We start from the raw sequence: 14,679 nt of genomic DNA on the forward strand, positions 1-14,679 counted from the left end.
GTTGCATAGCTACCAGAATGATGCAATGTTCCATGCACTCTTTGAGCTTTTTCTGTTACAAGTGACGCTCACAGCTGAATTTTCCGTTTCAGCAAGAGAAAAAAAGCATCCAATCGGATCACAACCTAACATCTAAAAATGTTTACATAAGTAAAATGACAACTATACGTGTTGGGAGTTATAGTTGCCAGTGGGCTTAAGTAGATTATCACATCATACACCAGAGAGGAGCACCTAATCAGCTAAATGAGTTGCTGTAGTGTTTCCTTGGAACAAAAACCTGCAGACTCTGGGTTCATGAAGGAACATGGTTGAGAAGCACCGATTTAGAGTCTACAGAGTCTGCAGGGCTGGTGGCAGCCCATCTTGAGGCTTCCCGCCGAGGCCCTGCTGTAAAGTTCCATGACTTTTCCATGACTTCCCATAACTAAGTCAGAGTGCATCCATGACCTAAAATGTTCTTCCTTCCTTGTTCGTTTATGGTTTTCAGTCTGGTTTCTACTCCAGTTGGGCTGAACACCATCAGCAATGAATGTGTGAAAAAAAGTTGGAAAATACATTCTGGTATACTCCTGTACCCATTTGTAAAATTCCCTGACATTCTCCAGTTTGCCCAGAGAATACATCCAATTCCCTGGCTTTCCCTGTCAATATGGTGGAATACACCTCTCTAAAGTCCTTGATATGCCAGAAATTCCAGTAGGAACCCTGTGTACATACAAAGCAAATGCTTCTCAAAGAACCTTCAAAGACAATAGTACTTTTTGCCTTTTTAAAATTAGAGTTATTGAGGGATAACATGGTAGAATGCTAGGGCAGGACAGTTGATACAGACTGATCCTGCTTCACAATTTGCAACTTGCCTTGCGTTGTAAACATCCAAATCAATTCAAACTTCATTTCTACAGCACATTCCATACAACAAGGTATCACACAATGTGCTTTACAGAAGCATAATATAAAAGACAGCATAAAATACACAATATCCACATGACTAGTTCTGGTCATCAGAAAACATATACCTATTCACCTACACATCACTTGCAGGTAAACCTCACCTACTATACAGAGAGATTCTTGGCTTGATATGGCTTTTGAATTTCCCTATCTACAGTATCATATCATGAACAATACAAATAGAAATACAAATAGACTAGACAAAACATCTTTAGTAGAACTAGTCAAAATACTGCTCTCTGTAGTATTATGAACACAACCGGATTAGACCGATATATTGCCAATACGGGCCGTCCAATAATTGGCTTTTCCACCCACTACGTTTTTCACAAGAAAATGGTCAAATTTGAAGATCTTGAATATCGGCACAAACCCTAACACTAGAACAAGTGCCATGTGTCAGTGTATTTTTAAAACTGCACTAGACAAGATTTCTATGTTAAAATCCAGCTGTCTTATCAGTCTAAATGACAAAGAACAGGGTCCCATCCCCAGTAACTGAGACGCCATAGATTCAGCCATTTTGACCCAAATTATATTCTGGTGTCGGTATGGTCATTGGATGGAAATCTTCTCCACACAGGATGAATTGAACGCTTTGAATAGCAGGGAAATCTTTGTGCTTTTTAGTGTACGCTCTTCAAAAATAGTTGGATGGATAAAAGTGCTAATTTGGGTTTATTTTTCCCCAATTCCAGATGCCATTTGTTTTTTGTAGTATAGTGCTAAAGAAAATATGTGTTTGAAGTTGTGTGATCCTCCTGGTCTGCTGTAGATCCCGTAGGTTATCTAAAGGAACTTGTTGAAAGAAAGGAAAGGAAGTCTACCTCCTCATATTAGCTGTACCTCACCGACACTCAACATTTATTAATTACTCATAACTGTTGATTCAAGTGATAACCCGCAATTGTTGTTTTGATTTTGTCTCCATATTTGGTGCTAAGCGCTCATTACTGTGGTGTTTCTGCACGCACTTCCCAGAGATTGCCTGTCAATCAAAAACAGTGTGGGCGGAGCTTGGATTTTCTGATGAAGTTTGAGTTTCTGTAGGTTACACTCTTTTCTTTGTCTGTTCAGCCATGGTGGCTATCACTGCTCATGCTACCCATCTACCCAGTTCTTCTTCTGGTTATTCCAAACAAACCAGAAATGTAAATGGCATCACTGCACAAGAGGATTTTTCCCAGTCTTGTGCAAAAAGTTGTATCCCCTGAGGAAATGATCATGGGGGAAATGCACTTTATAAACGACAAGTAGACTAATGTATAGCCTTGTGGTATGACACAATGAGATCACAAACAAGCGTGATCGCCGTTAATTACGAGGAAACTTAGGTTACAGGCTACTTTCATTCTTTGTAATCCTATGAAATGTTTTTAAAACATTTTACTATTTGAAAAGCCAGAGATAGGAAAACAATCCACAAAAATTGAAATGGTGTTACTGTAATCCCTGAGGTGAAATAGACGCCACTAGGGGAAAGACATTTTTTAGAGAAACAAATTTTGACACAATACCAGGAAAGACCAACCCAACAACGGCTGTTTAGAACCAAAAATGTAAAAGCTTTCATGAATGGACATTTATTTATATGAAAATGTCACAAATTATTACTTTAAATGCATTGTCAGGCAACAGGGGTGTGTGTGTGTTTCTTCCCTGTTCAGACACAGTGTCCTGACTGTGGCTCTCCTGCTGTAAATTAGTCTCATGTTCCTTTAAAAAGGCAGAGTCACAATTCTCTTCTGTTCTTTTTTTTTTTTTTTTTTTACCCAGGGTACAGAGCGCAGTCGAAATGCATTGAGCCAGTCTAAGCCGGTTTGTAACCTCAGGGTATGGAATTATCTCTTAATATGTAGCCGTTAGTGGTCAGGACGTCACAGCAAGACAGAGAGAGGCGAGAGAGAGAGAGAAGGGGGGGAGGAGATTCAGGGAGGGAGGTGAGGCGGAGGAGGAGGAGGAGAGGAGCCCCGGTGTTTTCAGACCAGAAAGAGGAAAATCTCCTCCTTTAAGACCTGGCACCTTGACAAGAAAAGGCTGAGTGCAGAACTTCAGACCACAGGGTGGGGCATATGCTGTTTAACCAGCCAAAGAAGAAGAAAAAAAAAACAGCGGGAACTTGAGACATCCAGTCAGACAGAGGTAGCACAGACGTCTTAAAATGGGGCTGAATGTGGCAGGGAGGAAGAGTATCAATGCATACGGATAAATACAGAGACGAGAGCATGTTGCAAGAGATTAAGACGCCTATATAAAGGAGAATGAAGCACAAAAAGAGGACATCTCATCATACAAATTACATATTAATACACAACATCATCATCAGATTGATATTAGCTACACTAAACCCTGTGGATGAAGACCCTTGAATTGCACAAAGCCAGTAGCCAGGTAGACCTGAGATACTTCATATCAATGCATACCGATAAATGAGAGAGGCGAGCACGTTGCCAAGAGGAAAAGATGCCAATATACAGAGAATGAAGCACAAAAAGGTGACATCTAATCATACGGTTTGACAGATATGAGCTTTTCAACATCGATACTGATATTTCTTGGATTTAGGGATGTCAATGGTTAACCGTTATCAGTTAACCGTTAATCGGTTAACCACCGAGAATATTTTTGACCGGTTACGCATGTTGGTCTATAGGTTAATTTGCATACACCAGTGTTGCCAACTTGGCGACTTTGTCGCTAGACTTAGCGACTTTTCAGACCCCCTTGGCGACTTTATTTCTCAAAAGCGACTAGCGACAAATCTGGTGACTTTTTCTGACCATGGGAAGCAATGTTAAAGTGTTGAATCCCAAAGCATTTGGCAATAAATTGGTTCGGCTGATGCCGGTTTTCTCTACTTGCTGCGATCATCAGACCTCTCTGGATTAGACAGGGGGAGCTACACACAGCGTAGCTCCCCTCCCTCCACTGACAGCGGGGACTGTAGGATAGGGCCCACTTGTAATTTCTACCGGCGTACGCCGAAACTGGCCCGGGTGGGCGGAGTCAGCACTTAATATTAAAATGGCATACGCCGCAGCGTGCATAACAAGTGCAGATATTTATATGCAAATTACAGCAAATGGACAGCGCTTCGAAATGCAGCGCCAAAGCTCATCTATCTACTAAAGCAAGGAATCTCTGTCTGTCTGTCTGTGAGTCTGAGTGAGTGTGTGTGTGTGTGTGTGTGTGTGTGTGTGTGTGTGTGTCCTTCGCATATCTCGAGAACCGTTCGTCCGATCTACTTCACACTTGGCGGTGTATTGCTGGGGACCAAGGCCGTGCAGTGTCGGATTTGGTGCAATTTGGACACGCGACACGTTCAATATTAATAAACTTTGAATAAACAAGCGAACAGCGCTCTGTGCAGCAGCGGGGCGAACGGGCACTACACTAGTTGAGTCAATGGAGCGCCGGACTAAAAGGAAAGCGCCACTTTATCGTATTTCACGTCATTTTGCGTTTTTTCTTAAAAATTAACCGGTTAGTTACCGGTTAATGGGTGTCGGCCTATCGAAAGCAAAATTAACCAAAACTGACATCCCTACTTGGATTGAAGTTGCCAAAAGCCAATATTCAATATCTTTAAATTTGACCATTTTCATGCCGAAACATTCAAAATACTCAGTGTTTCCCCCAGAAATGTATTCCTGTCAGGGTGGAAAAGCTTCTGAAACAGCATTTAGACCTAAGTTGGGACACTAGAAACCTTTGACTGAAACCCAGGATAGTAAGTCGAATCCTATTGATATGTTGTATTCAAATAAATTCAGGTTAAGGTTTTCTGTTAAGGCTTAAGCTAAAACTTTGACACCCTACACTAAACCCTGCAAGTGAAGGCCCTAGAATTACACAAAGCCAGTATACTGTTACACATGAGATGTTTTATCATGTTATGATAAGATCACACATATCCACTGAAGAGTAATGGCCATGTACACAGACACACACACACACACACAGATACACACACACACACACACACACACACACACATACACACACACACCACTACAGGGCCAGGTGAAGGTAGACTTCTGGCTCAGTTGCTGTTGCTTTGTGTGGGCAGACACTGACTGACAGAACAAAGACGACAGAGGCCTGGCCATATCACCATTCACTCGACACTAAACTAGGGCTTTTGTAACATTTTCATGTCACGGACCCCAAATAGACCATAGACCCCATACTTGATCAGGGACCCATATGACAAGGTTGATTTAGTGCTGAATTGTAGAACTGTCACTGTAGGCATGGAGATAAGAGTGATCATAGATAATATATAGGAGATAATATATAATATATAGAGAGATAATAATTTCTCATTTTCCTAGGGATGTCCTGGAACCCCCTCAAGGACCCCTGGAACCTCCTGCAGGTAGCAACTACGGATGACTGCGGACATCGTCTTAACTTTCATTTTAGCACTGTATTTACACGGGTTTTCAACACTGGCGCAGGCCGTCGTATTAACATCTATTCTACGTCAAAATGTTCGCAGAGAATGCTTCGTGGCAGAAAAAAGCAGTGTTTAGAGGAGCTGGGATGGCACAGATACAGATGACAGGAGTGGATTCCCTCAGGAATACAAAGACCCAGGTGGTTGGCAACAGAGCAGGGAAAACAGATGCCGAGTTCAAGACCGGGAAAGGGGGTCAGAAAGCCATGCCGACACACTGGAGGTCAAAGGTTTGTGCGGAGGTGAAGGGCAGTCGTGTTGTGATGCACAACAATAAACCATTGCGTGGCATTTTATGATTTTAAGTCTAGATTTACCATCCCCACATATCTTTTGAGGGATCTTTTATTTGGGCAGGATTTTCATTTTTAGTACACAACCACCAGAACCGACCACGGGGACACAAAGACAGCACCAATTTTATTTTGAAAATCCTGTCTGGGGAAAACAATAGCGTTCTTCTATATTAGTTCATTCTATGTTGCAGAAAGTGAAATATCACCTTTTAAGTTAAGCTTGGTATACTATACTGTTTGCTTTTAAAAGTCTATAGGGAATTGCACAATGAGGTCTTTGGGAAAAAAGACCATATCTAAAGGTTTGAGCACATAACTAAGAAAAATTATTTGAGAGACACCATGATCTGCTATATATGTAATCAAAGCTTCTCAGCAAACCTGGGGAGGGGGTATTAGTACAATAATCTCCCATGTCCGGGCATGCTTTATATAAGTAATGCTTAGGTCTCTACCAATTAATGTCCTTACTTCACAATATGTCTCAACAACCTCTGAAGATATTTAGGTTTCAATAAAACATAACCAATCATCAAAATAAAATTCCTCTTCTTTATCTCTCCCATTTAGCCAGTATTTTCCTTTCACCTTTCACAACAAAACCTAATCAAGCTCCAAGGTTGCATTCTGTCTGCTGAAACTTCTCCTTTGGTTTAAACCAACATGGAAACAGCAAAACATTGGAAACCCAGACTGAGAAGACCCATTAACCACCAGGTTGGGTTGGATGCCTTTTTCCCGGTGGTCAACGGATCACTTGCACAAGGATAGGGTCAAGCATAAAGGAGATTTGTGGAATTAGGATTAGGGTTTGACCAATATGGGATCTATGTGTCCTGACACTTGGGAGCCTTCAGAGAACCTGTTCATAGATCTTGGCTTTCCTGGACCAGCAAGTGAACCAGCCAGATTGGAACGGCGGTCTTATCTGGTGAAACGTTCATCAGTTCTGGTCAACAACTGAACCGGTTGGTCGCCATCGCTGATTAAGCTTAGTGGTAGTTTCTTTGTTGTGGCATATGGAGCTGAACATTGGGGGGTTCACCGCTTCAGGTGTTAACAAGACTACAGCATGAAACACGGCAGACCAACTTGAACCGTATACAAACCGATTAAGCATATAATTGAATTCAATTGATATTACAGTGAAATTAACAAAGGTCCTTCTTAAATAGAACAGAGAGGAAAACATTCTTTAATCTGATAACAAAATAGGGACTGCCGACCCCTGTCACACCAGAAAACCAGTTAGTGCTGCCACCTAGTAACACAGTAAAACAGGTCAGTGCTGCCAGACACCTTCATCACCTTCAGCTTCAGACCATGGACTTTGGAAGACCAAGGATTTACTATAAAGATGGCAGTATACTAACAACCAAGTCAAACTTGCCTGAAATAGAAACACAGTCGAACGTGCTGGTGACAGAGCAACAAAGGCGGTTAAGGGAATCGGAGGATTTAGAAGCCGTTTTATCGCTCATAAAAAGGTCCAGTCCTCATTAATCAACATTGTGTACGTACAAATACGTGTGAAACCATGCGTGCGACCATTTCTAAGCAAAGACTGGGACTTATCAATTTGTACTTGCACCAAGTGGCTGAAAAGGAAAGACCACCAAGAAAGACAAGACCAATGCCTAAGTGTACAATGAAAGTGGACATGGCTCATTGACATACATGTATTTTAGAACTTATAGTGTAAATGTTATCATTATGAGTATGAACACAGTTGATACGCATGCTACATTGAGTATTTTTAAAGTGCAATGGAGATTCTAAACATTGCTTGAGTAATAAATACAATGGAAGTGAATGAGGCAAATTTACATCAATGTATTATATAACTCAAACTATGAAAGCTTTCACTTTCACAATATTATACAGTTGATTAGTATGTGATAATGAGTATTTATAAAGTTGAATGGAGTTTCTACTGTTTTCAGTGGCTGAGTTATAAATACAATGGAAGTCTATGAGAGATTTGGTTATAATCGTTGCCATTCAGACTTACTTTCACCAATTGGGATGAAACTTGGTAGGAATGTTCCAAATGGATTACTGAGGAGCTCAGCAAGTTTCATAGCAATCCATCAATCGTAAGCCAAGATAGCTAAAATGCCCACTGGAAGTAATTTTGACCAAATTTGGGGTTTTGATTATTACTTGTCAACTTAGCATGTGCATCACATTTCATGAGATTTAGTACATCCACACAAATAAATGTTTAGCAGTTTTGGCACCCCTATTGGACAATTCTAAAGTGCTTTTGCACACATAGTTGGTGAACACTATTCAACATACGTGTCATATTGGGTGAGGATAGGACGCACATTTGATGAGTTATGACCATTTTTCTGCTTAGCCACATATTCTGTCAAGATTATTAGATAATTGTGGCCATGTCGTTAAAGTGATGGGGAAAAAATAATTGAATCTTTGTATAGCTTGGTCTGGTATTGTGGTGTACATGTTGTTACCATATATGGTCAAGTAGGGGCGTATATTATGCTAATGAGTGGGTGTTCAGGGGCATAATGGTGGTTTAGAAAGTGTGGTATTTATCAAGGCAGATTAATTACAGATGTGTGTACGCACATTTGATGAATGGCAATTTTTTTTTAAACGTACAAACATCCAAAATTTTATTCGTAAGAGAATTTAGAACCTTTTCTACGCAACGTTGATAAATGAGGGCCCAAATTTCCTCTAACAAGATCAGCAAGAATTGACCACCAGCTGTTGGGAGACAGAGAGGGAAACAAAGGCAATCAACCGGAAAAAGGAAATGGAGAAGCTTTCTCACAAGACAACACACCAAATCACGTGACATTTTAGACCAATTCCAGATGGTTACAGCGGTGGCTGTTGTGGAACAATTTGACTAGTCCGGAAATGTTCCACAAACGTGTCATTTTAGTTGTATGAACCTGCTGATATTTGTTTACGCAGCAATATACCGTGGCATTAAGCATACCAAGCCTACAGTAGATGGATTTGTCCAGGACCAACATAAAAATAACCCGGTGCTACAAATGAACTAAATCTTATAAACCCCAACCTTACGGAATGCATTGGTAATAAGTGAAATGGAGACCTCATGCAGTGGCCACCGTAGTTCAGACCAGGGCATTTTGATCAAACTGTGCACAGTGAATAGACCGAAGTCTTCACTCAAATGGTGTGGTAATCAGAAGACTATGTAAAGACCAACTATTGTGGAGCATCTTACATCTACTGACAAGGCTTTCCTCAGTATCGTCTGTCCATTATAGTACTGATTAAAAAAACTCTTTATACCACCTTTTATTAAAAAATCATCTATGTTTTCTAATGATAAACTGGTTTTCTGTGAACATTACAGAACATTACCTGCCTCCAGTGTAGAATTATCAAATAAATCGTACAGAGTTTAGTCTATGACTCAAACATCATGGCTGTGTCCTTTAGTGTACGGTAAGCAATAGGAGAATTGCATTTAGACAAGTTGACTGGGGTGACCTTGTGCAGCACCTGGCTAAATGCAACACAGCAGTGCAGCAATGATCTGCACACTCCTGTTTGTTCACTGGTTGTATTAGTCACAACTGCAAAGCCAGTCACTTGTGGGGTATTTCTAAAACACTGTCTTAAATTAAAAACCCATGAGCGCACATTTTTCCCCACTCCCCTTTAATTTCAGCGCCCTTATTATCACAGATGAGTCCCTTGTTTATTGCTTTACACAAATTCATTAACGTCACACAAATCAATTAGCACCATGTTACAGGTATCCCCCACCCCCACTCTGGTGGACTCTAAAATGAATTTTCCTAATTAAGAGCTTATTATCCAGGTTTCTCTGTTCTCAAACAGAAAGCAGATAGCATTTGTCTCTTAATTTCAAATAAGTACGGACTTTACCGAGCTGACTAAATGTGCAAAAGAACACAGGTTTGCTGTGGCATAGCGGGACTTTCAACTGGCTTCAGATGGAAGGATGACTGTAGTATTAAAGTACCAAAAGATATACTGCACTGATGCTATATCGCCTATATGTGTTATTTTCCCTGTGGTGATCAATACACTGCTATTTCCAAATTTCTTAGACATTTTTTTGAAGCAACTTTTATAATTTTTGCATTGTTCTCATGTTTAATGTAACCTACGTGAGTAACCCACCAGAAATTCTTTGTATGTGCCAACTTGCTTGGCCACTTTAAAACTGATTGATTCTGTAGACATACCTGCCAAGCTCGCTGCTTAATAGGCAACAACAACAACTATGATTTGGTAACTATGTTCATTTACTATATGCATCTTAATACCTTATTTCCTAACTCGGATTAGCCTAAATCATGGCAAGGTAAGCTGCTTAAGAATATCTTCCCCATAACAGAGAAATCCCTTTCCTCTGAAGAACACCAGATCAATTTGACATTCAAAAACTGGTCCATGAGGTAGTATGTTCCATTCAGCCGAGGTTATGGCTGTAGATCAGTGTTGGGTACCTGGTCCACTGTACAGTCTGGCACTTTGTTGTGTCTGAGTCTGAAACGGCGTTTCCCAACTGGTGGGTGGTGAACCTGGGACCGGCAGCAAGTCACAGGGCGTCCAACAGGGTTGCCGACATGTTTAACCTTTTCTTACCTAAGTACTACGTTGTTTCTAGGTTCACTGTGACAACTAGGAATATTGCAGACAGGGTCCAACATCAACACCAACCCAGCGCCACAAATGCCGGTAAATATGTCTTTGGTGGATAAATCAATGAGGTAACATTTTGAGACACTTCAAAATGCTCTCTTGTAATTTGAATTCTGCTGCACTTTGTGATGTTTTGCAACCTTGTTTTAAATTAACACACAGTCCCTGATTCTATACACAAAACAATGAAAATGAGTAGGGTCACATATTTCTACTTGATAGGCAGGTAACAACGCAGCAGAAACACCTTGCTAGGTAGAACTTGGATATCACAACTCCTCGTAATTGATAGATAAATGTATCGGGGTTGAATCTCGGTGCAAAACAGCTTTGAAGAAACGTTGAGGAAACATTCTTGAAATGCGCTTCAAGTCAAATGACGGGGGGTCTCAGAGCAGCCACCAGCGATAAGGTGGTGCTGCACCATGGAAATTAAAGTGTGCACACAGCGTGAAATCCCTTCACAAGCAATTCCAATGTAGTGATGCACAACCACTGTGTTTCAGAAGGAACAAAGTGAATAATACTCTGGTCAAATTTTGGAGTGAAAATTTAAATAACAGCTACTCTATGGCTTAAACACAGCGAGCACTAATTGTACTGATTGCATAATCATCAAAAACTGCATTAAAGTATAGAGTAAGTATTCTAAAAAGCCATCATGACAGTATTTGATAGTCTTCACTCTTGTACATGCTGCTGGGGCTGCCAGGGGACTTGGAGCTGGGAAATGGGAAGGAGAAGAAGGGCTCCATCATTGAGAAAGCACTGCAGTTCATTCACACTCTTCAACAGCAGGGATCTCTCATTCATACAGACTGACTATCACTATGAGTGGAGGGGTGAGTGTATCAAGGTCTACCAACTTTTATCTCAGTGTATAAAGGTTGTGGGCTACTTTACCTTGCCGTTTAAAACCGCCAGGTCTCTCACGAAAATTTGCCGCACACAAAAATAAGAGAAATATGTTTCCCCACCATGACAAGATTACGTAAAGGCAACATGACTAGAAACAGGCAGTGGTTTGACATTGAAATATCGTGATGGAAAGTAAGGGTGTGGAGGTCAGGGGGATGGATACATTTACCTTCAACTCCAAAGACCCAGGTTCAATTCCCAACTCATGACAACAAGTATTCTACTGTTCCTAAAGTTTTTTTCGTCAAGTAATTTTTAGAGAAAGTTTTTCTTATTTAACCAAAACCTTATCCTAACCTTAACCAAAGGTTTAGTTGCCAAATGTTAACCAAAGTTGTTGTACTTGCCTACAATTAACCGTTAGCTAACCTTTTCACTTAACATACATGTGAACATGGCGTCTAATTCCTGCTATTCTCACATAATCTTTTGTATAGGAGGAATGTTATCTTCACATAATTAGTCTCTACAACACGTAACCTGCGTTTCAGAGTTTGTGCTCCTATCACAAAATTTTGTGGGACTTGTGTTAGTTTAAAAAAACTTCCACTTAATCTAAAGGAATCCTTGGTCGACAAGACCTTGATGAGGATCAGGATCAAATCAAATGGGTCCTTATAGTCCATTTGAGGGCTGCCCTTCTTCAGATGTTACTGTAAACCGTTTAATAATGATCTCAGTGTGGTCTAATAGAAAAGAATGGAAAAGGGGGTTTAAATACTAAAACAATTACGGTGCACCCCTGGGTCCTGGGGAATAGGGGACCCTACATTATAATCACTACTATTCAGAGTTTCTATGAAGTAGACTACATCTTCTACCTCCACCCAAACTGCCCACTCTATATTTATCCCAATCTTAAGACCAGACATATTCAAATTGAGTTATTATGACTGTATGATGTCAGCAAAAAGGCAGTAAAAGAAGTCATATGTGAAGCCATCTGCATTTGAATAATGTAAATCCCCAAAATGTGAAGCAGTGCAGCAGCAGACTAGAGGCCAACTAAGATCTGGCCACCAGACACTAAATGAGCTTCTGTCTGCCGCAGAATAATAGGCAGCACATATTAAATATTGATTCCATTTGGTCTCTAACGTCATCTAGACATCTACCTCCGTTTATCTGCTGATCAGGAAACAAACAGCAGCTTAGTCTGAATAGAGCCTTGCCCTTACAGTAAAATGCTGGTTATGCTGTCAGGCGTCAGGCAGCCATTTAGGTGCATATGGAGCCAGTTGAGTCTCTACGTAAATGGCTGATGCATTTCGGATTTTTTTTTTCCTAATTGCTGAGAGCCATCAGCAAACCCTGGCCTCCTCCCAGCGCCTTCTAACCCATCACTTCAACCAGATTTCCTCCAACAATGCCCATCTAACGTCTCATTTCATTCCGGTGCTCTTTAAATAAGCATTAAGAAGTATTTAGAGGCTCCTGGCTCTTTCTCCAGTCTGAGTTAACCCCTAGAGACTCTGGATCAAACAATGAAACGGATTGGAGGCATTTGCCACAACATTTTCATTGCAATGCATCCATAATATCTCCGTTAACACCTCGGTTATTATCAAAACATGACCAGTCGCGCACAATTTTACATCTATCGCGGTTTGTGCTAAGACTCCAGACCTTTAAATGTGATTAAACACTTTGAAGCGTCGGCTGCTGGTCGCCAACACGTCAGCCCGCATCAATAAACGGCAGAGCAAAGCCTCTCTATTGTCTATCAGCATATCAGCATATTCACCGGTAAAGAACCGACACAACGACTAGCCGTCTTGACACCATGAATCCCGCCGCTGCCATTTCAAAACGATTCCCGACTAAAGCCAGGCCTCGCGCACATCCTCGGACTCACCTGTGTCTCCTTTCCCCCTCAGTGTGTACCGTCTCCGGGTTCACGGTCCGGTCTTGACGCGCTGCAGCGGCTCCTCACCACCAGTCCCCGGCACCGGCAGGCAGCACTGAGCCTCTGATTGGGCCTTGCCAGGCGCTCACCCCCTCGGTGTAGCCAGACAGCCAGCTGATTGGTCGGTCGTCCCCTTGGTACAGCCAGACAGCCAGCTGATTGGTCGGTCGTCTCCTCTGTGGAGCCAGACAGACAGCGGATTGGTCGTTCCTCTCCGCGGTGGAGCCAGACACTCAGATGATTGGTCCTCCAGTGCCTATCGGTGGAGCCAGACAGACAGCTGATTGGTCGTTCATTTCCGCGGTGGAGCCAGACAGGCAGCTGATTGGTCGGTGGCAGTGTTGTTGTCTGTGTCTGGAGGGGACAGCCATATTAACTCCACTGGACTGAAGGAACAATATGAACAATATGAACAACATGAACAATACTTTATGAAGCCTGAAGCTGCGTTTTTCTTTCTTCTCCTAGACCATTTTAACTTGTGACCGTAGCGGCTCTGTCCCGTGGTAATGAAGACTACTGCCAACATTTCTATGAGTATTTAAAGCGTAGGCTATGCAAAATTAGAACAGCATATTGGTTTTCAGATTTATGGCTTGTAATGAAACAGTAGAAGTTCTTAATATGGGTCGTGTGCAGTAGAGTATCCGATTTCTTAGCCTACATTATCAATAGGCATATGTTATCATTGGTATACTTAGTAAAGGCATTCAGAAGAATCACTTTATTTCGAGATATGTTGTTAATAAAGCATCATATTTGATGCCAGATTTAGCCTAAATAATAATAAAAAAAAATCTTAAAAAACGAAAAAATACAATTGTCATTATTTTGCCTATTTGCATTTTTAACCTCTGTTGCCACCTCTGAGGGGATCAATAGGACAATGCAGAGCCATCTCCAACAATAAGATGCCTTTGGACTGGCTGACCTACTTTACAAATTGAGGGTAACCAATAGTAAAATCTTCAAATTGACATAAACATTTCTTTCTCATCTCAAATATTGAATTCATTACAGCCTCTAAGTTAACATGGCTGTAGTTTTACATGCCAGATTTGTTTCCTAGAACTCCACATGAATGAATTCCTTTTGCTTGCACATTTAAATCCCCTGTTATGGCACTGGGAAGACGCTGCTGCTTGCTGGTACTGGGGAGTATATATTACAATATTGATCTCACTGTCCCATGCATGTTAATGTGGCTCTTCTCTCTTCCTGCATACTGATACATTTCATAGCTTGTCTCTGGAATTGAAAATGGGACATTTTCAGTGTCTCATGTCCACCGTGGAAACAGCCAGTAAAAGCTATGAATAGGCCATTATTATTTGGAGTCACTTTTAGGCTAGTATGTTACATGCAATACACACATGTTCCATTAATATGCTGGGCTACAGGCTACAGATACTGCATTAATTTAGATTTTGTTGGTATGAACTGTTCATATTCACTATGAT

At 41.1% G+C, this 14,679-nt stretch overlaps 1 protein-coding gene across 4 annotated transcripts in view; it reads right to left on the minus strand.

Annotated features, from left to right (window-relative positions):
* Positions 1 to 13,273, minus strand: part of gatad2b (GATA zinc finger domain containing 2B) — a 48,534-nt gene extending 35,261 nt beyond the window's left edge. For all 4 annotated transcript variants that reach the window (XM_071895396.2, XM_078290284.1, XM_078290285.1 and 1 more), the window contains exon 1: positions 13,169 to 13,273. The gene's annotated coding sequence lies outside the window, so the exon portion shown is untranslated. The remainder of the gene's footprint in view (positions 1 to 13,168) is intronic.
* Positions 13,274 to 14,679: the final 1,406 nt, after the last annotated feature.

The sequence above is a fragment of the Centroberyx gerrardi genome, chromosome 19 (assembly GCF_048128805.1).
Source record: "Centroberyx gerrardi isolate f3 chromosome 19, fCenGer3.hap1.cur.20231027, whole genome shotgun sequence".
Lineage (NCBI taxonomy): Eukaryota > Metazoa > Chordata > Actinopteri > Beryciformes > Berycidae > Centroberyx > Centroberyx gerrardi.